At 44.6% G+C, this 27,680-nt stretch overlaps 1 protein-coding gene across 5 annotated transcripts in view; it reads right to left on the reverse strand.

The window, feature by feature from the left end:
* LOC132209405 (uncharacterized) overlaps positions 1 to 27,680 on the reverse strand; it is a 144,746-nt gene that overhangs the window by 14,711 nt on the left and 102,355 nt on the right. For all 5 annotated transcript variants that reach the window (XR_009445496.1, XR_009445495.1, XM_059644492.1 and 2 more), the window contains 3 exons: positions 25,705 to 25,862; positions 7,228 to 7,334; positions 6,637 to 6,806 (listed from right to left, as the gene is read on the reverse strand). The gene's annotated coding sequence lies outside the window, so the exon portion shown is untranslated. The remainder of the gene's footprint in view (positions 1 to 6,636; positions 6,807 to 7,227; positions 7,335 to 25,704; positions 25,863 to 27,680) is intronic.

The raw sequence follows: 27,680 nt of genomic DNA on the forward strand, positions 1-27,680 counted from the left end.
TCATTCTCTTTACTGTGGTATTCAATTACTGAAAATGCTCACAAGCGGATGCCTATGTATATTTATAACAGAAGAACACAGAAAATTATTAGATTAAAACCCACGTCTTGTCCTTCTCACTACACACGGTATAGGTGTACAATTCAAACTTAAAACTTGCGCAGCATTCCTCCAGTATAGAATCCAAGCTCACAAATAACATTATTATGTGAAGCCTGTTCAATATTGCTCTCCAGAGAGAGAAAAATGTTTTCATTTTCTATTAATGTCCTCTTATCATTATTTTAATTTTACTTGGATGGATTTCATTTTAACAGCATTGAAACCTTCATTTTTTTTAGTTTTATGAATCACAGAAACTCAGTAAGCAGGTACAGCAGGTATTAAGGCAGGGAAATGGAATTTTGGCATTTGTTGCTCAAGAAAGAGAGTATACAAATACAAAAGAAGGTTGCTGCAACTATGCAAGGCATTAGTGAGTCCACACCTGGAGCCCTGTGTACAGTTCTGGTCTCCTTACTTAAGGAGAGGTGTCATTGTATTGGAGGCAGTCCAGTGGAGGTTCACCAGGATGATTCCAGAGACGAGAATGCGTCTTAAGACAGACAGAGTAGTTTCGGCCTACATTCTCAGGTGTTCAGAACAATGAGAAGGGATCTAATTGAGGGATATAATATGTTCAAGCAGATTGATAAAGTTGACGTGGAAAGGATGGTTCCTCATGTGGGCAATAGAACAAGAGGTCATAGTTTTAGCATAGGGAAAGAAGGTTTAAAGGGATGATGAAAAATTTCTACACCGGAAGGGTCATGAATCTCTGGAATTCACTCCCTGAGAAGGCATTGGAGGGCTGTGACATGGAGCAAATTTGAAGAGGAGATAGAACGATTTTTGAGTTCATAATGGGTTCAAGAATTATGGAGAGCAGGTAGGAAACTAAAGTTGCAGCAGAGATAAGATCAACCACAATCATATCAAACAGCGGGGCTCGAGGAGCTGAATTGTCTTACTCCTCCTAGTACTTAAGTTCATTATCATTTTTGGTTTGGAGCTGTGAACTGTGAGCTGAGAGTGACCTTTGGACTGTGAGCAGCAGCTTATGTGAAAAAAGAAGAAACAATTTGATATTTGTTTATGAGGCTAGGTCTGGAGGTTAATTGCAGGTCAATTCTTCTTCCAAGAAAACTCTGTTGATGAGTCACTAGCAAAGAGAAACCAATATTGAACTGTCTTTAAATCAGAAGGATTGTCCCTGCAAAAGCTACAGGACAGACGTTTGATTGCCAACTGGTTGTCCTCCCATTATCAACTTATTCTAAGTTAAGAGGTCCTCTGTTACAAGTAATAATTAAATATCCCCCAAAGCCTACTGAAAGGTATTTGCACAGCTCAATGTTTTCAGAAACCAAGACAGAAGCTCAGAAATTACTGGAAATGCTCAGCGAGTCTGGCAGCATCTATGGACAGAAGTTAGAATTAACATTTCAGATCCTGTGACACTTAGAAATAAGGAATTCTGAGGAAAGGTAATACGACCCAAAATGTTAACTCTGTTTTCTCTCCATAGATGCTGCCAGATCTGCTGGTTTTTTACAGCAACTTCTGTTTTTGTTTCTGATTTACAGCATCTGTAGATTGTTCAGATTTTAACTTAACATACAATCTCATCTGACTGTGAGATTTTAGATGATGGACAAAAACAAAATTTCTGGAAAAGCTCAGCAGGTCTGAAAACATCTGTGAAGGCCAAAAAGAGGTACGATGTCAGATCTGGTGGCCCTTCCTCAGAGCTGATCAGAAGAAGGGTTGACAGATCTGAAATCTTACTTCTTTTTTTCCTTCACAGATGCTGCTGGACCTGCTGAGCTTTTCCAGCAGCTTTGTTTTTGTTCCTGATTTACAGCATCCACAGTTCTTTCCATTTTAAAGATCATGCAGTCTGGTTAAGTAAACTGGCCAGTTACACTTGATTTAGTTTTTTCCCTTTGATACATTCCTTAATTATATCTGTTTGTGTGTCTTTCTGTCTTTGCTAGAATTGGGGCTAGAATCAAAGAAGATGATGTTTAAGTCATAGGCGTTCGTCAGAATACCTTTTTGCTTAACTTTTTTTAAAAAAGATACTATATTGTTCATAAACTGTAAAATCTTTTGTTTTGGCTATAAACCTGGTGTCAGGTATTGTTATTCACAAAGTCTGGCACTGGCTTTTCAAAAAATCTGATTAGGAAACATTGGGATCAATTTTGAACGTCACTAAATACTTTATATCAATGAGTTGCAAATATAGACAGGGAAGCTGATTGAATACGGCTGTGACTTCAGGTCATAAAATCAGTCATAACATACTTATATTAAATAAATAAAGACATTCCATCACATTCTCTTACTAATCAAGTTCACTTTGATTGTGACATTAATTTCTCTCCGTATTTGTTCTTGATAAAGCAACCACATTGATATTATCTCTAATTCAGATAAGTGGGCAAGGTAAGGGCACTGTGACAGTCAGCCAGTGTCACTCAGAACAGCGGATGAGGGCTCTGTGACAGGCAGTGTTACTGAGAGGAGGGAGTGAGAGGCCTGTGACAGTCAGTCAGTGATTCTGAGAGGAGGGGTTTAGGGCCGGGAGATAGTCAGAGTTACCAAGAGGAGCAGTTGAGGGCCCTGTGACGGGCCGTGTTACTGAGAGGAGTGGGTGAGGGCCCTGCGACAGGCAGTCTTACTCAGAGGAACGGCTAAGGTCCCTGTGACGGGCAGTGTTACTGAGAGGAGCGGGTGACGGCCCTGTGATGGGCAGTGTTACTGAGAGGAGCGGGTGAGAGCCCTGTGACAGTCTGTCAGTGTTACTGAGGGCAACGGGTGAGCACCCTGTGACAGGCAGTCAGTGTTACTGAGAGGAGGGGGTGAGGGCCCTGTGCAGTCAGTCAATGTTACTGAGAGGAGCGGGTGAGGATCCTGTGACTGGCAGTGTTACTGAAAGGAGGGGGTGAGGGCACGGTGGCGGACTGTGTTAAAGAGAGGAGGGGGTGAGGGCCCTGTGACAGTCAGTCAGTGTGACGGAGAGGAGCAGGTGAGGGCCCTGTGGCAGACAGTATTACTGAGAGGAGTGGGTGAGGGCCCTGTGACGGACAGTGTTACTGAGGAAGGGGGTGAGCGCCCTGTGACAGTCAGTCAGTGTTACTGCGAGCAGCGGGTGAGGGGTCTGTGACAGGTAGTGTTAATGAGAGGAGGGGGGGGTGAGGGCCCTGTACTGTCAGTCAATGTTACTGAGAGGAGAGGGTGAGGGCCCTGTGACAGGCAGTCAATGTTACGGAGAGGAGTGGGTGAGGGCTCTGTGACAGGCAGTATTACTGAGATGCACGGGTGAGGGCCCTGTGACAGGCAGTGTTACTGAGAGGAGTGGGTGAGGGCTCTGTGACAGTTGTGTTACTTAGAGGAGTGGGTGAGGGCGCTGTGACGGGCAGTGTTACTGAGAGGAGCGGGTGAGGGCCCAGTGACAGTCAGGGGATGTTACTGAGAGGAGTGGGTGAGCGCCCTTTCCAATCAGTCAGTGTTACTGAGACGAGCGGGTGAGGGCCCTGTGACAGTCAGTCAGTGTAACAGAGGAGCGGGTGAGGGTCCGGTGACAATCAGTGTTACTGAGAGGAGCGGGTAGGGGCACTGTAACAGGTAGTGCGACTGAGTGGAGCGGGTGAGAGCCCTGTGACAGTCAGTGTTACTGAGAGGAGCAGGTAAGGTCCCTGTGACGGACAGTGTTACTGAGAGGAGCAGGTAAGGTCCCTGTGACGGGCAGTGTTACTGAAAGGAGCGGGTGAGGGCCCTGTGACAGGCAGTGTTACTGAGAGGAGCGGGTAAGGTCCCTGTGACGGGCAGTGTTACTGAGAGGAGCGGGTAAGGTCCCTGTGACGGGCAGTGTTACTGAGAGGAGCGGTAAGGTCCCTGTGACGGGCAGTGTTACTGAGAGAAGCAGGTAAGGTCCCTGTGACGGGCAGTGTTATTGAAAGGAGCGGGTGAGGGCCCTGTGACAGGCAGTGTTACTGAGAGGAGCGGGTAAGGTCCCTGTGACGGGCAGTGTTACTGAAAGGAGCGGGTGAGGGCCCTGTGACAGGCAGTGTTACTGAGAGGAGCGGGTAAGGTCCCTGTGACGGGCAGTGTTACTGAGAGGAGCGGGTAAGGTCCCTGTGACGGGCAGTGTTACTGAGAGGAGCGGTAAGGTCCCTGTGATGGGCAGTGTTACTGAGAGGAGCAGGTAAGGTCCCTGTGACGGGCATTGTTACTGAGAGGAGCGGTAAGGTCCCTGTGACGGGCAGTGTTACTGAGAGGAGCGGGTAAGGTCCCTGTGACGGGCAGTGTTACTGAGAGGAGCGGGTAAGGTCCCTGTGACGGGCAGTGTTACTGAGAGGATCGCGTGAGGGTTCTGTGACAGGCAGTGTTACTGAGAGGAGCGCGTGAGGGCCCTGTAACTGGCAGTGTGACTGAGCGGAGCGGTGAGCGCTCTGTGACAGTCTGAGGGCACTGTGACGGAGTGTGTTACTGAGGGGAGGGGGTGAGGGCCCTGTGACAGTCAGTCAGTGCATAACTGAGAGGAGCAGGTGAGGGCCCTGTGGCAAGCAGTATTACTGAGAGGAGTGGGTGATGTCCCTGTGACGGGCAGTGTTACTGAGAGGAGGGGGCGAGGGCCCTGTGACGGGCAGACAGTGTTACTGAGAGCAGAGGGTTGGCCCAGTGACAGTCAGAGAATGTTATTGAGAGGAGTGGGTGAGATAAGGCTCTCCCTGAAAAGCAGGCATACCAGCAGAGACCTGAGAGTGAACACCGGTTTTTGTCCCCTACAATTAAGCAGGAGAATGAGTAAATTAAAAGCAAAGATCCGTGTTCTGTTGAGTTAAGGTATGCCTGGAATTAAGATCTGACCCATGATTGGTGCATCCGACGCTACATGTCAAATGCTGAGTGCTCCTGCTGGTCTGCATGACCATGTGTACAGCAGGTGCCTCTTATTGGAGCAATTTGAGCAACAAGTTGGAGCATTAGAGAGCATTGATGAGTCTGACAGGTTTAGTGATAAAAACCACAAGAACTGCGGATGCTGTAAACGACGAACAAAAACAAAGTTGCTGGAAAAGCTCAGCAGGTGTGGCAACATATGTTGGAGGAAAAAACAGAGTTTACATTTCCAGTCCGGTGACCCTTCCTCAGAACTGATGGTGGCTGGGAAAACATCAGTTTCTATGCCGAAAATAGGGAGGAGGGTGGGGAGGGAGTAAACAATAGGATAGAGCCCAAAGAGAGAGAAAGACAGGTGGACAGATAAAGGAGTTGCTAACGATCAGGCTGGGAAGTTGTCAATGGGGACTGTTAGTCACTAACAACAGGGAGTGTGTAGTGGCAGGCTGCGTGGTAACAAAGCCTGGTGTGTGGGGTGGGGGCGCTGGGATATGGGAGAGTTTAGGCCCTAAAATTGCAGAATTCAATATTAAGTCTGGAGGGCTGTCAGGTCCCCAAGTAGAAAATGAGGTGTTGTTCTGTCTGCTTGTGCTGGGCTTCACTGGAACACTGTAGCAAGCCGGAGACAGAGATGTTGGCCAGGTTGGTTGATAGTATATGTTTCAGGGTGTTGTTTTGTGATTGAATGCAAGTTTTATGAGGAGAAACTGGTAGGCTAAGTGCGTTTTCCATGCAGCAAGAGGAGGCTGAGGGGAAATCTGATCGACGTATACAAAATTATGAGGAGGCATAGATTGATTGTGAGAACCAGTAGACGAGTTTAAGTCGGGGGCATAGATTTCAGGTGAACTGTCAGCTATTTAGAGGGGATCTGAGGCAAGTGTTTTCACCAAAAGTGATACAAACATGTAATATGCTGCCTGACAAGGTGGAGAAGGCAGATACGCTTGCAATATTAAAGAAGCAACAGATGAGCATTTAAAGGGCCAGGGTATGGTAGGTAATGACTCAGTGCAGGTAAATGGGATCAGTAGTTTGATGTTTGTTAGTTGGCATTGATGCTGATCAAGTGAGCCTGTTTCTATACTGCATGACTTTATGAAGCAGGGGAGGAGATATCAAAGGTCCTGGCAAAGATTTTTCAAGTCATTTCTGGCCACAGCTAAGGTGCCAGAGGACCGCTCATACTTTTATATAAAAGAAGAAAGGACAGATCCAGAAGTTACAAGCCAGTCTAACCTTGGTGGTAGGGAAGTTATCAGAAAGAATTTTAAGGGACAAAATGTCGCTGCACTTGGAGAAACATGGAATGTTCGGGGATAGTCAGCATGGCTTTGTTGAGGTAATGCCATGGTTTGCAAATTTTATCTAATTTTTATTGAGGAGATATCAGAAGTGTTGAAGAGGGAAATTCATCTGATGTGGTCTATATGTTTTTGATAAGGTCAGTGATAGCAGACTGGTCAACAAAACAAGAGCTCATGGGATCTAAGGCTCAGTGGAGTGTTGGATCCAACATTGCCTGAAAGGCCAGAAGCAGAGGGCATGAACTCTTGCTTTTGGACATCAAGGTCCCTTTGTTTCTCAGTGCTCTCTAGGGATCTACTAGTCATTGTGAACATCTTTCACTTACCAGAGCTCCCAAAATGCATCACTACACATTTGCACTCTATCAATTGAGATTACCAGATCAAATTGTTATCCATTCAGATGCCACAAAGCTGTCAGATCAGAAAGTAACTGGATTCATGAATGATTCTCCATTTCCCCAAAGTCATTTCATCTTCCCTGTCTCAGGCAAAGGCAGCATTTTGGTATGGCTGATATACATCTAGTGGCACGCAGAAAAGTGTCCTCTGAAAATGAGACACATCAATACATCACCAAAATATGGTAGGACAGTAAACACATGCTTTTTGCTTTTGAATATGGTAATTAAGAACACATTGCAGAACGTAAAGTCATGTAACGTTTTGTGAAAATGAAGAAAAACATATTTCAAGATGCTGATCTATAAATTTTCTAATAATTTGAAGTTACCACAATCACTAGGTGAGTGGAAACATTTTCAATTGTTCCCACAACATACAATTCTAAGTAACTGTCACAGAATCTTCTGTCATGCGCTGTAACATGTTTCTTTAAATAACATACGAGTCCCTGCATTATTTCTCACTCTCCAGTTTAGCATTACTTTATTTCTAATCTCTTACTGCTCTATAAAGCCAAGTGTTCTGCAGAAAAGTGGTTGTTCCTGCAATAGATTAAGTGGCTGACCTGTTTAAACATGAAGGTGTCAGCGCGACTCCTCTGGCCCTTCTATGGGCTGAATCCAAAGCAGTTATGATTGTCTCCTCCTTATCCATTAGTTCATGTCTGAGTGCCTGCACGTGAAATTCCATTAAGAAATTATCACCATTTGAAAGCAACACTGTACATTTCCATTTAATAAATCCAATCAATCAGCACTGTCAAAAAAAAGAACACTGATAATTGTATTAGGTTCCAATGAAGTAGTCAATCACTTAAGTTTCTAATATTGAAAGTATATTTAATGCAGAAAGACTAATTACCACCGCAACCTTAAGCATCAGTCAAGCAATGCTGACACAACATGTTAATGCCCATTAGAAGGCCTCTATTTATCAGATATCAGAAGTGTTGAAGAGGGAAATTCATCTGATGTGGTCTATATGTTTTTCATATTATGTTCTTCATATTAAATGTGCTAATCTGTGGATGGGGACAAAGGATGAAGATGGGCATATTTACAGAAAAACACCGTGACTGACAAATCACATCACTGGTTGGAAATGAGAATTGAGAGGAAGATACAAAGATGCTTCAAGAGGATTTGGAGTGACTAAGAGAGAGGGCAAAAAAAATTGTTTGATTCACGTTTTTTTTGAGCAGCTCATGCTGGGTTCATCCTCACCTTCACCAGCTCTCACCTGTGGCTCCAAATAGTTACTAGCATCTGACAAAAGCCACATAATTGTAAAAAAAATTTCAATAGTAAGGTCAAATGCAGGGAAGGTAAACACTGCATCTCTTACAATTGGTGACTTTATGATTGGTCTATTCTAGCAGGCAAAGGCTGATTCTCCAATACTGGACAGATGAGACCAATCTCAAGGCCAATGGTCACTAGTACAGAACCATGTTGTGGAACATCTGGTTACCGGGACAATTCACTCTAGATCTCCCAAACATACTGAAGAACTTGCAGCTTCTAATGTTGCTGTTCCAGTTTCAGAAAAACAGAGCTTGATTTTTGTTTTTTCATGAGGTAAGACCCCTAACAAACAAAAAAAAATTCTGAAGAGACACAGTTTGTTTCTTGTGATTCAGGCCAGGATTTGTTCACACAACAATGATGGGAAAGTTAGAGGAAAAGTTTCCATATAATGGAATAGGGAATGCTTTTACTGCAAGTGACTATTCAAGCAAAATCTAGTGCTTCACTTAAAAGGGAACTGGGTGAAATATTTACAAGAAAAGAAAATTAAAACAAAGGAAACAAGTAGGGAATTTGGATGAAAAGTCCCCCTTCCTCCATTAGGAGGGTAGCACCAGCACATGCAAGACTAAACTAATCATCCTCAGGGCAAATTTTGTTTTACATCAATTAGAGAAGGAATATAAATGTGGTTCCATTGTTTATAAAGGGTACGAAGGAAATGCCAAACAATTAAAAGCCTGTTAGTGGTGGGAAAATTTTAAAATCGATCTGAGAGATCAAATAAACTAACTGAGAAAGGCATGGACTAGTCATGGATAGTCAGCACGGCTTTGTCAAGGTAAGGTCATTACTTACAAATTTAGTTGAATTCTTTAAGAAAGTGGCAAGGAGGATCGATGAGGGTTGCGCAATGAATTTGTCGACATGGATTTTAGCAAAGCAATTGATAATGTCCCACCTGAGAAGTGCAAAAAAGTGAAAGCTCATGGGTCATGGGATACGGAGTAATGTGTTGACTAATCGGCTTAGTGGCAGGAAACAAGGGTAATTGTTCATGGCTGTGCTTCTGAACGGAAAGCAATTTCCATTGGTGTTTCACAGGGCTTGATTTTGGGGCCCCTTTAATTTATTTTATAGATGAACGATTCAGACTTGAACATGGGGGGCACAATTGGTAAATTGGCAGACAACTGAAAAATTGGATGTAAGGTGGATAGGACAGAGGATAGCTCCAAGTTCCAAAATGATATTAGATGGGTTGGCGGAGAAGGCAGGAAAGCGACAGATGGAGCACAACTCTGACAAGTGTGATGCATTGCTTTTCATGAGGACATAAAGGGAATACACAATAAATAGGAACATACTGAGAGGGGTAGATGAAGTGGGGGATCTAAGCATGGAAGTGAACAGGTTCCTAAAAGTAGCTCTACAGGTCAGTAATGTCAGTAACGAAGGCACAGGGAATGCTTTGCCTCATTGGGAAAAGTGTAGATTACCAAAGTAAGGACATCATGATAAAACTGTACAGGATACTGATGATGCCACAACTGGAGTAGTGTGTGCAGTTGTGTTCATCACAATCCAGGAAGTATATAATAACTCTGGAGACAGTGCAGAAAAGATTTACTCAAATATTGCCAAAGCTGGAGAATTGTAAATATGAGGCTGTTTTCCTTGGAACAGAAAAGTCTGAGGGATGACATGATTGAGGTATACAAAACAGTGAAGGGCAGCGATAGGGTAGAGTTAGTGTAGACAGGAGGAAGCTGCTTCCCTTGGCAGAGAATTCAAAAATCAGCAGTTACAGAGTCAAGCTAAGTGGCAGAAGGGTTAGAGGGGATGTGGGAAAATCCGTTTTATGCAGAGGGTGATGGGTGTCAGGAATTTGCTGCCTGAATTGGTGGTGGACTAAGAGATTCTAAACTCTTTTAAGAAGTACCTGGATCTGCACTTTAAGTGCTGCAGGTCCATGTACGTTTGTAACAATTTGGGATTAAAAAAGGCATCAGATGTCTATGGGTCAGCATGGACAAAGATGGCTGAATGGCTCCCTTCTGGTTTATATCATTTGTATGGCTCTATGTTGGTCCTGCGCAAGGCCAGCATACATTGGTCACACATTATCACTGTTGCAAAGGCACTGAACTAACTTCATAGACCGCAAGTGTTCATCTGGGATAGATACCCTGCACAAGGCTGATAGATAGGAATGGCCAGGATTCTGGCCCAGCATTTGATCTGATTTATTTGATTTATTGTAGTCACACGTACCCAATACAGGTGAACTACCCTTGTTTTTCTAGTGGGAACTGCTGTCAGATGAGTTATTGCAGTGCATTTTGTAGATGGTACACAATGCCCCCATTGTCTATCAGCAGTAGACAAACATCAATGTTGAGGTGATGGAAAAGGTGCCAATCAAGCATGGATGGCATCAAGCTTCTTGAGTGTTACTGGAGCTGCGGCATCCAGGCAATCATATTCCATCACACTCCCAACTTTGCCTTGTCAGAGATGGACAAGCTTTGGGGAGAAAGGAGAGGAGATACTAACCACATGATTCCCAGACGTGCTCTTGTAGCCACAGTATTTATATGGCTTATCTCATGCAGGTTCAAGTCAGTAGTAACACCCATGAAGTTGATAACAGAATTTCAGTGTTGAAACTCAACAAAGGAAGATGGTGAGATTCTCTCTTGTTAGAGATGATCATTGCCTGGCACCTCTGTGGTGCAAACATTATTTGGCACTCATCAGTCCAAGCCCGAGTATTATCGACATCTTCCTGTTGATGCTAAACACTGTGCAATTATTAGTAAACATCCCCAAGATTCATCCTTGAGTTGACCATTTTGCCATCCTTCCACTGTGTCCTTCCACTGTGAAGCAGTGAATAAATATAACTTAGATACATAAATGGAACTGTCCTGTTCAAAGGTCAAATCCAAAACTTCCAAAATATACAGCTTCTGTCTCACTGAGCTGAACCAGACACTTCATTCTTCCTCCTTGTAACCATGCAGCCAATGCACAGGAAGGGTCATGTGCTGGCTGATTGGTGACCTCAGTACAATTGTTTCACTTATTTAATTTTGATCAGCAAACAAGCAAGCATACAAGCATCCAAAGTTGGTGTATCATGTGATTTTATGAAGGGAAGGTCGTGCCTCAGGAACCTTATTGAGTTCTTTGAGAAGGTGACCAAACAGGTAGATGAGAGTAAACCGGTTGATGTATGGTGTATATGGATTTCGGCAAGGTTCGATAAGGTTCCCCACGATAGGCTATTGTACAAAATGTGGAGGAAGGGAATTGTGGGAGATATAGCAGTTTGGATTGGAAATTGGCTTGCTGAAAGAAGACAGAAGGTGGTAGTTGATGGGAAATGTTCATCCTGGAGACCAGTTACTAGTGGTGTACCGCAAGGGTCGGTGTTGGGTCCACTGCTGTTTGTCATTTTTATAAATGACCTGGATGAGGGCAGAGAAGGATGGGTTAGTAAATTTGCAGATGACACTAAGGTCGGTGGAGTTGTGGATAGTGATGAAGGATGCTGTAGGTTGCAGAGAGACATAGATAAGCTGCAGAGCTGGGCTGAGAGGTGGCAAATGGAGTTTAATGCAGACAAGTGTGAGGTGATGCACTTTGGTAGGAGTAACCGGAAGGCAAAGTACAGGGCTAATGGTAAGATTCTTAGCAGTGTAGATGAGCAGAGAGATCTCGGTGTCCATATACACAGATCCTTGAAAGTTGCCACCCAGGTTGACAGGGCTGTTAAGAAGGCATACAGTGTTTTAGCTTTTATTAATAGAGGGATCGAGTTCCGGAACCAAGAGGTTATGGTGAAGCTGTACAAAACTCTGGTGTGGCCGCACTTGGAGTATTGTGTACATTTCTGGTCACCGCATTATAAGAAGGATGTGGAAGCTTTGGAAAGGGTGCAGAGGAGATTTACGAGGAGGTTGCGTGGTATGGAGGGAAGGTCTTACGAGGAAAGGCTGAGGGACTTGAGGCTGTTTTCATTAGAGAGAAGAAGGTTGAGAGGTGACTTAATTGAAACATATCAAATAATCAGAGGGTTAGATAGGGTGGATAGGGAGAGCCTTTTTCTTAGGATGGTGACAGCGAGCACGAGGGGGCACAGCTTTAAATTGAGGGGTGAAAGATATAGGACAGATGTCAGAGGTAGTTTCTTTACTCAGAGAGTAGTAAGGGAATGGAACGCTTTGCCTGCAACGGTGGTAGATTCGCCAACTTTAGGAGCATTTAAGTTGTCATTGGACAAGCATATGGACGCACATGGAATAGTGTAGGTTAGATGGGCTTAAGATCGGTATGACAGGTCGGCACAACATCAAGGTCCGAAGGGCCTGTACTATGCTGTAATGTTCTATAAAAACTCTGTATTGCAAGAAAAGACAAATAAAACATTGTATCGTATTATCCTACATGACAAGGCAAAGGGATCCTTTTATCAAATGGAAAGAAAGAATAGATATAATGTTGCAAAGATTAATCACAAGCCAGAGGATCGAGAAATTCTTAAAAGGCAGAAAACAACCAAAAAAAGAAGGGGATTAGGTAAACTTTGAGGATGGACTTGCAAATAATATCAGGACAGGCAACTGGAACTTTGTTAAATATATAGAAAGGAGGACAGACCAAAGTTAATACAAGCCCCTAAGAGAATGAGGTTGGAGAAATAATATTGGGGAACCAGGAAATGGCTGAAGAGTTAAATAAATTCTTTGCATGAGTCCTCAAGGCCTACTGGTATTATCATTAACCTATTAATCCAGAAACCCAGAAAATGTTCTGGGGACCTGGGTTCGATGGTGGAAGTTTAATTTTAAAAAGAAGTCTGGACTTAAGAATCTACCGATCACCATGAATCCATTGTCACTAATGTCCTTCAAGGGAGGAAATCTGCCAACCTCACCTGGTCTGGCCCACATATGACTCCAGACCACAGCAATGAGCTTGACTCTCAACTGCCCTCTAAAATGGCCTCGCAAGCCACTCAGTTGGACCAACCACTACTTAGACTCAAAGAAATGAAACTGGATAAATCACACAGCATTGACCTAGGCACCAGAAAAGACAATGGCAGAAACTGCCCTGTCGACCATGCAAAGTCCTCCTCACTAACATCTGGGGGTTAGTGCCAAAATTGGGAGAACTGTCTCACAGATTAGTTAATCAACAGTCTGACACAGTCATAATATCTTTCACACAATGTCCCAGACTCCACCATCACCATCCCTGGATATGTCCTCTCTCACCGGCAGGACAGACCCAGCAGAGGTGGTGGCACAGTGGTGTGCAGTCAGGACAGTGTTGCTCTAGGAGGCCTCAGCATTGACTCTGGACCCCATGAAGCCTCATGGCTTCAAGTTAAACATGGCCAAGGAAAGCTCTTGCCGATTACCACGTACCGTCCTCCCTCAGCTGCTGAATCAGTACTCTGCAATGTTGAACAACACTTAGAGGAAGCACTGAGGATGGCAAGGGCACAAAATGTATTCTGGGTGGGGGATTTCAATATCCACTGCTAAGAGTAGCTCAGCACCAGTGCTACTGATCGAGCTGGTCAGATCCTAAAGGACACAGCTGCCAGACTGGGTTTGCGGCACGTGGTGAGGGAGCCAACAAGAGGGAAAAACATACTTGACCTCATCCTTACTAATCTGCCAGCTGCAGTTGCATCTGTCCATGTCAGTATCAGTAAGAGTGACCATCGCACAGTCCTTGTGGAACAACGTCCCGCCGTCACATTGAGAACAACCTCCATCATGTGTGTGGCACTATCACTGCAGTAAATGGGACAGACTTCACATAGATCTAGCAACACAAGGCTGGGCATCCATGAGGTGCTGTGGGCCATCAACAGCAGCAGAATTGAACTCTAGCACAATCTACAACCTTTGTGGCTCAGTATGTCCCTCACTCAACCGTTACCATCAATCCTGGTTTAATGGAGAGTGCAGGAGGGCATGCCAGGAGCAGCACCAGGCTTACCTGAAGATGAGGAATCAACTTGGTGAAGCCACCAAACAGGACTACTTGCATGCCAAATAGCGAAAGCAGCAAGTGATAGGCAGAGCTAATCAATCTCACCATGGATCTGATCTAAGTTCTGCAGCCCTGCCACATCCAGTCATGAATGGCAATGGACAATTAAACAACTCACTGGAGGAGGAGGAGGAGGAGGAGGAGGCACCACAAATGTCCCCATCCTCAACGATGGAAGAACCAAGCACATCAGTGCAAAACATAAGGCTGAAGCATTTGCAGAAATCTTTAGCCACAAGCGCTGAATGGGTGATCAAACTCGGCCTCCTCCAGTGATCCCCACTATTGCAGATACCAGTCTTCTGTCAATTCAATTCACTCCATGTGATATCAAGAAATGGTTAGGGACACTGGATACTGCAAAGGCTATGGGCCCTGGATACTGCAAAGGCTATGGGCCCTGGCAACATTCCAGCAACAGTACTGAAGATTTGTGCTCCAGAACTTGCTGCTGCCCGAGCCAAGCTGTTCTAGTTTGTTTCAACACTGGTATCTACCCGACAATGTAGAAAATTGCCCAAGTATGTCCTGTACAGAAAAAGCAGGACAAAACCAGGCCAGCCAATTACTGCTCCATTAGTCTACTCTCAATCATCAGTAAAGTGATGGAAGGTGTCATCAACAGTGCTATCAGGCAGCACCTGCTCAGAAATAACCTACTCAGTTACGCCCAGTTTGGGTTCTGCCGTGGCCACTCAGCTCCTGACCCCATCACAGCCTTGGTTCAAACGTGGACAAAAGAGCTGAATTCCAGAGCTGAAGTGAGAGCGACAACCCTTCACATCAAGGCTGCATCTGACCGAGTGTGGCATCAAGGTGCCCTAGCAAAATGGGAATCAATGAGTTTCACAGGCAAACTCACCGGTGGTTGGAGTTATACCTGACACATGGGAAGGTGGTTGTGGTTGCTGGCAGTCAATCATTTCAGCTCCAGAAGATCCCTGCAGGAGTTCCTCGGGGTAGTGTCCTCGGCCCAACCATCTTCGGCTACTTCATCAATGACCTTCCCGCCATCATAAGGTCAGAACTGGGGATGTTCGCTGATGTTTGCACAATGTTCAGCACCATTTGACTTCTCAGACACTGAAGCAGTCCAAGTTCACGTGCAACAAGATCCGGACAATATCCAGGCTTGGGTTGACAAGTACCAAGTGACATTTGCGCCACACAAATGCCAGGCTCTGACCATCTCTTGACATTCAATAGTGTTACCATCAACGAATCCCTCACTCTCAGCTGGGCGTTACCATTGACCAGAAACTCAACTGGTCATCACATTAAGATAGTGGCCACATGAGGAGGCCAGATGCTGGGAATATCACATCAAATAACTCACCCCCTGACTCCTCAAAGCCTGTCCGCCATCTAAAAGGCACAAGTCAGGAGTGCGATGGAACACTCCCCACTTGCCTGGATGAGTGCAGCTCCAACAACACTCAAGAAGCTTGACACCATCCAGGACAAAGCAGCCAGTACAACATCTACAAGTATCCACTCCCTCCATCTGCAATGCTCAGTAGCAGCGGTGGGTACTAACTACAAGATGCACTGCAGAAATTCACCAACGCTCCTCAGACAGCACCTTCTAAACCCAAGACCACTTCCATCCAGAAGGACAAGGGCAGCAGACATATGGGAACACCACCGCCTCCAAGTCCCTCACCATCTTGACTTGGAAATACATTGCCATTCCTTCCCCTCAAAATCCCGGAATTCCCTCCCTAATAGCGCTGCGGGTCAACCCACAGCAGGAAGAATGCAGTGGTTCAAGAAGGCAGCTCACCATCACCTTCTCAAGAGGCAACTCAGGATGGGCAAGAAATACTGGCCAGGCAGTGACACACATGTCCCACAAATGAATACAGTCACAGTAAAAGACACTGACAGTGTTCCAAAATTCCTGCATAATCAAAGGGCAAATGATAGGACAGGATATAAAGCAACAACTATCCCTAAAGAAAAGATATGAGGGAAACTAACTGGGTTAAAGACCATTAGGTCCCCTGGGCCCGAAGTGCTGCATCCTAGGATATTAAAAGTAATAGCTATAGTGATAGTTGATGCACTGATCACAATCTCTCCGGTATCCTTGGCTTTTCAAAAAGTCCCAGTGCCCCACAGGGCAGTATGGTGGCTCAGTGGGTAGCATGCTGTTTCACAGTGGCAGGGACCTGGATTCAATCCCATCCACAGGTGACTTTCTGTGAGGAATCTGAACCTTATCCCCGTGTCTGTGTGGGTTTCTTCCAGCTGCTCTGGTCTCTTCCCACAATCCAAACATGCACAGATTAGGTGGATTAGCCATGGGAAATGCAAGGTTGCAGGGGCTGGGCAGCTGGTTGAATCTGGGTGCCATGCTCTTCCGAGAGTCAGTTTGGACACAATGGGCCAAGTGGCCTGCTCTCATGCTGCAGGGATTCTATGACTAGTACCTTTATTTTAGAAAGGAAAGGAGACAAAAAAGATAACTACTGGCCAGTTAGCTTCATGTCTGTTATTGGAAAATGCAACAGCCTATCAGAAAAGATGTAATTGCAGAGCACTTAAAATACATAATACAATCACAGTCACTACGGCTTGATAAACAGGAAATTGTGCATGACAGATTTATAAGAATTCCATGAGGAGATTACAAGTAGTACAAATAAAAGGGTGTAACATTCAAAAAGGTATTTGTAAAAATAATCACACTTCAAGCAGATAAGACTTTTAATAAGACCACATAGTTTTGGGGAAATATATTAACATGGATAGGGGATTGACCAAATAATAGAGAACAGACATTTGGTACAGGGGGAGTCATTTCCAGGTCGGCAAGCTGTAAACAGTGAACTGCCATACGGATCAACGCCACGGCCATTCTTGTTGCGAATAAATATTAATGACATAGTGATGAAAGTGAATGTACTATTACCGAGCTTACAGAAAACACAAAAATAGGTATGGAAGACAAGTGATGAGACTGCCAGACTGCCTGCAGAGGGATGTACAAAAGTTAAGACGCTCAGACTGGAGTATTTTTAACAGTATGAGAATCAAACTCTATAGGGAAACGGCAGGAAAGTGGTATCGAGGAATATCAGTATTTTATGATCTCATTGAGTGGCAGACTCAATGGACTGAATAGCTTTCTGCTCATTGATCATATTTCAAGAGTAAAACCTAGAGTCAATGAAATTCTAATTGAATTAAATATGGAAAATCAGCAAGGACATGTTACATTGCTTAACCCAAAGTCAAAGCACAAAAGCAGATTCCACAAAAGCACAGATAGCACATTCTTTGAGATGCCTCTTACTTCCAGACCAAAACGTTGCAACAAAAACTCACTAATGTAGAACCAAGAATACAAATATTCATGCAGCTACTTTCATGATGTGAAATGTCAATGTGATCTGTCACCCGCCAGTGACACAATAAGCAATGCTGCAGTAAGGTCAAGACAGACAATTAGGATGATTATTATTGATCAGTTTGGGTATTCAGAGACAGTGAGGGGGTTCTCAGACAATGTTGAAGCTCAAAGCACTTACAATCTGGGATTATGGTTTCCCTCCAGCACTACATTACAAAAGAAGAAGAAATGCTGAGAAATCAAAGGTCGAAAAACATGGCATACGTTTTAGGTAACACAGGAAGAAACCAGAGTGTGTCCAAATTCTGTGACAGAATATAATTTTCATACAACGCTTTCCTTAACATTTGGAAATGAGAAAGTATCTTTCATCAATGTTGTGTATATGGCTGAATTATTTTCTCTCAAACTGTGTTCTGTCACTGCTGTGAACAAAACAAAAACAGTGTTCTGGAGAGATCGCAGGAACTGCACATGCTGGAGAATCGGAGTTAACAAGGTGTACAACTGGATGAACACAGCAGGCCAAGCAGCATCAGAGGAGTAGGAAAGCTGACGTTTCGGGCCTAGACCCTTCTTCAGAAACATCAGCTTTCCTACTCCTCTGATGCTGCTTGTCCTGCTGTGTCCATCCAGCTCTCCACCTTGTTGTCTCAGAAACAGTGTTACAGTGATTAGTATGGGTCCTAGCTCTGACCAACTTTTTGTGCGAAAGGTTGAATATTCATCATTCTAGTTCTTGTACTCATTTTGCAGGACCTAAATGCCACAGCACAGTGGCTGAGTGGTTAGCACCACTGCCTTACAGTGACAGGGCCCCAGGATCGATTCCAGTTGTGGACAACTGTCTGTGTGGAGTTTGCACATTCTCCCCATGACTGTTTGAATTTCCTCCAGTTACTCCCATTTCTTCCCACACTCTAAAAGATATTGCTGCTACGGGATTGTACGACATAATAAATGTGTTAGTGAGAATGGGGGGAAAAGAGTCCCTTAAGACACAAGGGTAGCCTTGGAGAAAGTCTCAAGGGCAACAAGGTGGTGCAGTGGTTGGCACTACTGCCTCACAGTACCAGGGACCTGGGCTCAATTCCACCCTTGGGTGACTCTTCGTTTACACATTCTCCCCATGTCTGTGAGGGTTTTCGCTAGGTGCTCCAGTTTCCTACCACAGTCCAAAGATGTGCAAATTAGGTGGATTGACCACACTAAATTGTCCATAGCTACCAGGTTTGTTAGCCTTGCAGGGGTAGGTGCGGACCTGTTGGGCTGAATGTTTCTACACTGTAGGGATTCAGTGAACCCTCTTTCTACCGATGTTGTTGGCAGCAATGTGCACAATGAGCTATGTAGGAATCCTGCTCATTGACTGCAGCTCCACCTTCAACACTATTATCCCCTCCAGACTGATCTCAAAACTCTATGACCTAGGTCTCTGCTCTGCCCTCTGCTACTGGATCCTCAACTTTCTGACCCAAAACCACAGTGAAGATAGGTAACTGCCCCTCCTCCACAATAACACTAGTGCCCTCTAAGGATGTTTTCTCAGCCCCCTACTGCACTCCTTGTGCACCCATGACTGTGTTGCCAAATTCCAAATTAACGCCACCTGCAAGTTAACTGACGACACCACTGCAGTGGGATGGATATCTAACAATGAATCAAAATACAGAAGGGAGGCAAAGGGTTTGGTGACGTGGTGCAGAGAACAACCTCTCTCTCGATGTCGGCAAAACTAAAGAACTGATCACTGATTTCAAAAGACAGGAGGAGAACACGCCCTGATGTATATCAATGGAACTGAGGTTGAGAGGGTGGAGCGTGTCAAGTTCCCCGGTATGACGATAATCAACAACGCGTCCTGGACTTTCCACGAAAATACGTTGGTCAAGGCGGCACAACAATGCCTCTCCTTCCTCAGGCGGCTCAGGAAATTTGGCCTGGCCAATTTCTACAGATGCACCATTAAAAGCACATTGTCCAAGTGTATAATGGCCTGGTATGGCAACTATTCTGCCCAGGACTGTGAGAAACTACAGAAGCGGGTGTGCACAGCCCAGATCATCACGGAAGCCAACCTCTCATCCAAGGACTCCATTTACATGGCTCACTGCTGCGGAAAGGTAGCCAGCATCACCAAAGACCCATCGCACCTACGTAATGATCTCCTACATCCTCTTCCATCAGGCACCAGGTACAGAAGCCTGAACACACACACACCAACAGTTTTAGGAACAGCTTCTTCCCAGTTGTTATCAGACTGATAAATAGACACTCTAGCCTGAAATAACGCTGATCTTGCTAACATTGATCTCACTGAGCGCATGCTCTGTTCAATGTAACCTGCATGCCTCTGTCATTTTCATCTGTATATCCTTCGCTTACTATGATCTGCCTGTACCACTCATAAATAAAGATTTTCACTCTACTTTGGTACACGTGACAATAAATCAATCAATTAGTCAACAACCTTAATACAAGTTTGAGGAACAAGACTTCATCATCTGTCTTGTCACTTTCTAGCCTTCTGGTCCAATATTAAGTTCAACCAATTTAGATCAGAACCTACGCTTCCATCTTGCTCCTGTATCCCTTTTTGCATTCAGATGCCTATGTAGCTATTCACACCTCTTCTGGACACAACCTTTGATTTTTTTAAAAAAAATTACCATTGTGTTACCAAGCTTTTGCAAAAAATAATGTTTCGTAACATAATTTCTTCTACCCTCCACCTCATCACAAGCATTCCCTTGAGAATTTTTGGGAGTTTTCCGACCTCCTGTCTACCAGCCGGAAATACCTTACATTTGTGTCTTTCATTTCAGAGAGACTTTTATTACCAAAGCATTTTTGTCTTACACCCAATGGAACAAACGCAAGAACATGATATTTCAAACAATTGGAATAATTTATACGAGAAGAAAAACATGTCGTGTGGTTGACAAGTCCACTCTGAATGGTCGAGCTGTCAATAGAATCCCTGACGGTGTGGAAACAGGCCATTTGGCCCAAGACGTCCACACCGACCCTCCAAAGAGCACGTCACCCAGACTCACCCCCTTGCTTTAGCCCTGTAACCCTACATTTCTCATGGCTAATCCACCGAATACACACATCTTTAGGCTGTGGGACGGAATCAGAGACCTGTTGTAAACTCACGCAGAACCTCGTGGAAACCCACACAGGCACAGAGAGAATGTGCAACCTCCAGACAGACAGTTCCCCGAGAATGGAATTGAACCTGGGTCCCTGACAGGCAGCAGTGCTAACCATTGAGCCTCTGTGCCAATAAGGAGAAAGGAACAGGGAATACAGGCTGTACAATCTTCTGGCTAATTCAAAGAAGGTGGAAGTTTTAAAACATTTCTGTTTACAGAGAACAGGTCATTGAGTGTCAATGTATGTCACTTCTAGCAGGTGCAAATGAGCCCCGTTAAAAGTTCAACTGTTTATCTTAAACTGGTCATGACTGAACAGCCCCTGCTAACAGCAGGTGTTTCACTTTGGACTTCTGCAAGTGAAGGCTTGTTTGTTTGTCAGGACAGATGTGATAGAGGCCAAGAATCAGGGAAGATGGAAGGGAGACCTTACAAGAAACAATATGTGTGGAAGTGTGGTTGAGGTAGCTTTGGGAATTTGGAGAATGTAGTGAATATTCATGAAATTGCATGAAATTCTTCAGGGGAAGGATGAACAGCCAAGGTCCAAGTGGGAGCAAAATAGAAAATGAAAACAGCAAGGAACAGGAACTCAGGTCATGCTTGTGGACTGAATGAGGGTGTACCGCAGGATAATCACCTAATCAATGTATCATTTCCCCTTTGCAGAGAAAACACTGGAAAAATTGAATATACCTGTATGTTTGAACAGATGAAGTACGGGTAAATCGCTGTTTCACTTTACAAGTGTATTTGGGACCTTGCTTGGTGACTGAGGAGTGGACTACAGAGGGAATGGTCACTTTGGAATGCTGAAAGGGGATACTGGTGAAGATGCTGGAAGATAATCTGCTGAACGCAGAGGTTGATGGAGGGACAAGCTGAGAATAAGGAGAATTTATGATTCTGGGATAGGTGGAATGGATGAGGGCCGAATTTTGTGAAATGGATCAAAGTGAAAGTTCTGCGAACCATGTTGGGGTCCTTGGTTGTGGAAAAGAGAAAGTATCTCACACGTGCCGGTGCGGTGTGCTCTGCTCATTACAAACAAGCAGTTTTCAGTCGGCCAATCATGATCACATATGACCTATATGTCTGGCATAATACTGGCTGCAAATTTCACAGACAATGTTGGTCAAAGCAATGAGAATTATTTTTGGACTGACAACAGCATCCTGCTAGGGGAAAATACCATTCACATAACCACTATACAGCAGCAGCATGATTTACTTGCTTAAGCTCAAACTTTTGAGAAGCTTTGGTTTTCCATGGCAATTTGAGGTAGACCAGGCACTTTTCAGTTCTAAAATTTGAACCATTTGACAATGCACACTATACACATCAGTCATCTACTTGTGATATCCATTATAGAACATAGAACATAGAACAATACAGCACAGAACAGGCCCTTCGGCCCTCGACGCTGCGCCGACCTGTGAACTAATCTAAGCCCCTCCCCTGACACAATCCCATCGTTATCCATATGCTTATCCAAGGACTGTTGAAATGCCCCTAATGTGGCTGAGTTAACTACTTTGGCATGCGGGGCATTCCACGCCCATAGCACTCTCTGAGTAAAGAACCTGCCTCTGACATCTGTCTTAAATCTATCACCCCTCAATTTGTAGCTATGCCCCCTTGTACAAGCTGAAATCATCATCCTCTGAAAAAGACTCTCACTGTCCACAATATCTAATTTTCTGATCATCTTATATGTCTCTATTAAATCCCCCCTTAGCCTCCTTTTCTCCAATGAGAACAGACCCAAGTCTCTCAGCCTTCCTTCATAGGGCCTGTGCTCCAGACCAGGCTGCATCCTGGTAAATCTCCTCTGCACCTTTTCCAATGCTTCAACATCCTTCCTGTCATGGGGCGACCAGAACTGCACGCAATATTCCAAATGAGGCTGCACTAGCATTTTGTACAGTTGGAGCATGACATCGTGGCTCCGGAAGTCAATCCCTATAAATCCCGTGACTGTACAAAACGCTAGTCGAGTAGCCTGTATCTCAGTATTCTCCTCGACAACATTGTCGTTTTCCAGAGTGAATACTGTCAAAAAATATTCAATTAGTGCTTCCCCTATCTCCTCTGACTCCACACACAACTTCCCACTACTGTCCTTGATTGGCCCTCATCTTACTCTCGTCATTCTTTTATCTTTTATCTTATTTATCTTCATGATGTACTTGATGAACAATACCACACATCCCCACATCACTTTAAACCTTTGGAACCTTAACAAGTTGTAGATATCTCCAATTAGCTCACTTCTTCGCTTGAAGCAGAGCAAGGACTAAGTCCTGCACGGTGAAAATGTTAGAAACAACAATGAGCACTGTCCTGCCGAGCCTTACCTAACTTCGTTACTGACCAAACTACCAGCACCCAGTTCAAAGTTGCACAATTGCTCAAGCTTTGCATTTCAGAGAGTGACTATTGTAAACATGGAAGCTAGGAGCAGGGAGGAGGCCAAATGGCTCTTTGAGCCTGCTCCACCATTCTTCATGATCATGACTGATCATCCAACTCAACAGCCTAATCCTGCTTTCTCTCCATAACACTTGATCCCATTCACCCCAAGTGTTATATCTAGCCATATCTTGAATACGTTCAATGTTTTGACATGAACTGCTTGCTTTGGTAATGATTTCCACGGACTCACCATTCTTTGGGTGAAGAAATACCTCCGAAATCGTCTATCCTGAATCCTCACACTGTGACCCCTGGTTCTGGACACACCCACCACTGGGAACTGCATCTATCCTGTCCAGTCCTGTTCGAATTTTATAAGTCACCTCATTCATTTGAATTCCAGCGAGAACAATCCTAACCGAGTCAATCTCTGAGCATACATCAGACCTGCCATTCCGGAAACATTCCTGATAAACATGCGCTGCACTGATAAACTATGAGAGCAACAGCATCCTTCCGCAGAAAAGGAGCACAAAACTGCACACACTATTTTAGGTGCGGCTTCACCAAGGTGCTGCGTAACTGCAACACCACATTCTGGCTTCTGTACTCGAAACCTCTCGGAACGAAGGCCAACAGACCACTTCAGAGACGGGAGGAACTGCCAATGCTGGAGAATCTGAGATAACAAGGTGTGGAGCCGGATGAACACAGCTGGCCAAGCGGTATCAGAGGAGCAGGAAAGATGACGTTTCGGGTTTGGGCCCTTTTTCAGAAATGGGGGAGGGGAACGGGATTCTGAAATAAATAAAGAGAGAAGGGGAGGTGGATAGAAGATGGATAGAGGAGAAGATAGGTGGAGACAGATCAAAGAGGCGGTGCTGGAGCCAGTAAAGGTGAGTGTTGTTGGGGAGTTATGATGGAGGTTCATCAGTCAAGGGAAGACAGACAGGTCAAGGAGGAGGGGATGATGCTGGTAGGTAGGAGGTGGGGTGGAGATTAGGGTGAGAGTTCGGGTTAGGGTTACACCCTAACCCCACCCCACCTCCTACCTACCAGCGTCAGCCCTGCCTCCTTGACCTGTCTGTCTTCCCTTGACTGGTCAACCCCCTTCCTAACATTTGTCTTTACCAGTCTCTTTCTCTTCACGTATCTTTAGAAACTCTGTGTCAGTCTTTATGTTCCCTGTATGCTTACTTTACTGCATTTACCCCTTCTTAATCAATCCCTTGGTCCTTCTTTGCTAAATTCTACTATGCTGCCAATCCTCAAATGTTGTTTCCATGGATCAGATACTATCGCTAATTGCCTTTGTTAAGTCATGGATTGGTCCTCTTACCCATTTTGCTTTCATGCCAGACAGGAATAAACAGTTGTTGTAGTCCGCCCACGTGCTCCTTAAATGTTTGCCATTGCCTATCCACCGTCATCCCTTTAAGCAACTCTTTGTGATCTATCAAGGCTAATTTCATGCCTCATATCTTCAGCTTTCATTATTAAGATGCAGCACCCTGGTCTCCAAATCAACTCTCACACTCTCCATCTTGATTGAAAAAATTCTATCATGTTGCGGCCACTCATCTCGAAGAAATCTTGCACAGCTAGATTGGCAATGATTCCCTTCTCATTACACAGCACCCAGTCTTAGATGCACTGCTTTTCAGTTGGTTCCTCAACATATTGCTCAAGAAAACCATCCCGTATCCATTCCAGGTCCGTTCTAGTTCTGTTATAAACTAGTAGAGCTCTCAACAATAAATTAGAAGGTTATGGCTTCAAGCTGTAATTTATATTTAAGCATAATTTTTAGGGTAATACTTCAATGAAGTACTGAGGAATTTGGATTGTCGGAGATGCCAGCATTCAGAAGAGGCATTAACTTGAGGCTCCATCTGCTGTTAAGAGCTCAGATCAACTGAAGTCGTGACACACTTTGCCTGGGTAATAAATTCTAGTGACAAACCAGTCCATATCAATAGTGCAAGATAACAAAGTGTGGAGCTGGATGAACACAGCAGGCCAAGCAGCATCTCAGGAGCACAAAAGCTGACGTTTCGGGCCTAGACCCTTCATCAGAGAGGGGCATGGGGAGAGGGAACTGGAATAAATAAGGAGAGAGGGGGAGGCGGACCGAAGATGGATAAAAAAGAAGATAGGTAGACAGGAGTGTACAGGTGGGGAGGTAGGGAGGGGATAGGTCAGTCCAGGGAAGACAGACAGGTCAAGGAGGTGGGATGAGGTTAGTAGGTAGGAAAAGGAGGTGCAGCTTGAGACGGGAGGAAGGAATGGGTGGGAGGAAGAACAAGTTAGGGAAGCAGAAACAGGCTGGGCTGGTTTTGAGATGCAGTGGGGGGAGGGGAAGAACTGGGCTGGTTTTGGGATGCAGTGGGGGAAGGGGAGATTTTGAAGCTTGTGAAGTCCACATTGATACCATTGGGCTGCAGGGTTTCCAAGCGGAATATGAGTTGCTGTTCCAGCAACCTTCGGGTGGCATCATTGTGGCACTGCAGGAGGCCCATGATGGACATGTCGTCTGAGGAATGAGAGGGGTAGTTGAAATGGTTCGCGACTGGGAGGTGCAGTTGTTTGTTGCGAACCAAGCGGAGGTGTTCTGCAAAGTGGTTCCCAAGCCTCTGCTTGGTTTCCCCAATGTAGCGGAGGCCACACCGGGTGCAATGGATACGATATACCACATTGGCAGATGTGCAGGTGAACAAAACGAAAATGAGCTCAAAATTCATACTGGCAAGTAGACCCGCTTGACATTATGAATTGGTGCAGAGCACACTTACATGTTGGGAGCAACTGCGGACACTTGGTTCAATGGTGCTGCCTCCAAATGAAGCTACCTCACCCAGCTGCCGAGGGATCTGGACTGCATCGTGAAGCAAAAGGCTCAGGCTTCGTTGGTCACATAAATCTGTGGGTTCAGCTACTTGTTTGAAGATATCTGCAAAAGTTATCCAGAAGAAAAATACTGACATTCCTAAACTTAAGGGAGGTAGTTGAGAGTTCAATACATCCAATACATCTTCCTCAATTGCCTTGCTTTGTAAATCATCTTAAAACATTATTTTATGATCTTGATTGGCTATTTGCAAACAACTGTGGAAACAAAAACTTCTGTTTGTTTACAACAATGGACAATGTATGTTGTATGATTCTCCAAGGAAGTCATTTTGTCAATTTCTTTCTTGATTGTAAATCTCAAACCTCTCTAATATCTCCTCGTTCATTTCACAGAGGTAATCTTTGTGTGGACCTGGAAAACATCGGCACCGTTCTCAATGAATATTTTGTGTCAATCTTTACAAAGGAAAAGGACACTGCAAGTAAGATATCAGGGCAGAGGACCTCGGAGCATCAGAGGTTAAGAGACAGGGAGATGCAGCTGGTTGAGCAACTTTAAAAGTGGATACATCTACAGGGCGAACTGAAACGTATACCAGCTAGCGGGGGAAGTGAGGGAGGAGATATCTGGGCCGCTGGCAGCAATTTTCAAACCCTTGTCAATCACACGTGAAGTCATGAAACACTATTAACATTGTCCCACTATTAACAAACGGAGAGAGGAACAGACCAGGAAATTAAAGGCCAATCAGAATAATCTCAGCACTGGTGAAGCTATAAAGAGGCATTCTTAGGGGTAGAATGTACTTGCAAGAAATAATCAGGGATAAACACTATGGATTTGTTAAGATGAGGTCACATTATGCATTTGATGTGGGCTTAGTAAAGTCCCCCTTGGCAGATTGAGCAAGAAAACAACAGCCATGGGATCAAAGGCAAAGAGGCACACTGGAGCCAAAACTGGCTGTGGCAGAGAGCACAGGGTGATTGATGGTAGAGGGATATCTATTTGACAGGATGTTTGCTTTGAGTGGGGTTGTGCAGGGCTTTCCACAAGGACCCTTGAAATTTGTCAAGTTAATTCATCATTTGGGCTTAAACACAGGATGTATGACTGTATTGCGAGCGAATGGTTAATTTAGTGAGGAGGATATCGATGGAATGGCCATGTAAATAACAGCCATGGGATCAAAGGCAAAGTGGCACACTGGATCCAAAATTGGTTGACAGACAGGAAGAATAAACTTCAGGAGGAGATCAACAGACTGGTCAGCTGAGCACAGCAATTGAACTCAACCAGGAAAAGTGTGAGCTAATGAACTTGGGAGGGCGAACAACGCAAGGGATCACACTATGAAGGGTGTAATCCTGGAGATGACTGAAAAAACCAGCTGCCTGGGCTGGGGGTTGTCATGGAATCATATAGTACAGAAGAGGTCCTATGGCCCACTAAGGCTGTACCTCTAAAAATACACTGCAACATATACTAGTCCCATTTTTACACACGAGACCATTCTCTTAAATATTACGACATGTCAACTGCTCATCCAAGTACTTTTCAAAGGTTGTGAGGTTTCCTGTTTCAACTTCCCGCCCAGGCAATGCGCTCCAGACCTTCACCACACTCTGGATGAAAACGATTTTCCTCAAACCTCCTCAATATTCCCGTCTTTCTCTTTAAAATTATGCTCTATTGTTATTGATGCTTTAACTAAGGGGAACAATGCTTTCTATTCAACCCATCTATACCTCTCATAATCTTATATGCCTCTGTCAGGACCTCCATTCACCCACCAAACCTTCTCTGCTTCACAGAAAATAATGTGATTTTTTCCAGTCTTTCTTCACAGCTAAAATGCTCCAACACATGCAACATCCTTTTCATTCCCTCCAGTGCAATTACATCCTTCCTCATGGG

The sequence above is a fragment of the Stegostoma tigrinum genome, unplaced genomic scaffold, assembly GCF_030684315.1.
Source record: "Stegostoma tigrinum isolate sSteTig4 unplaced genomic scaffold, sSteTig4.hap1 scaffold_91, whole genome shotgun sequence".
NCBI lineage: Eukaryota > Metazoa > Chordata > Chondrichthyes > Orectolobiformes > Stegostomatidae > Stegostoma > Stegostoma tigrinum.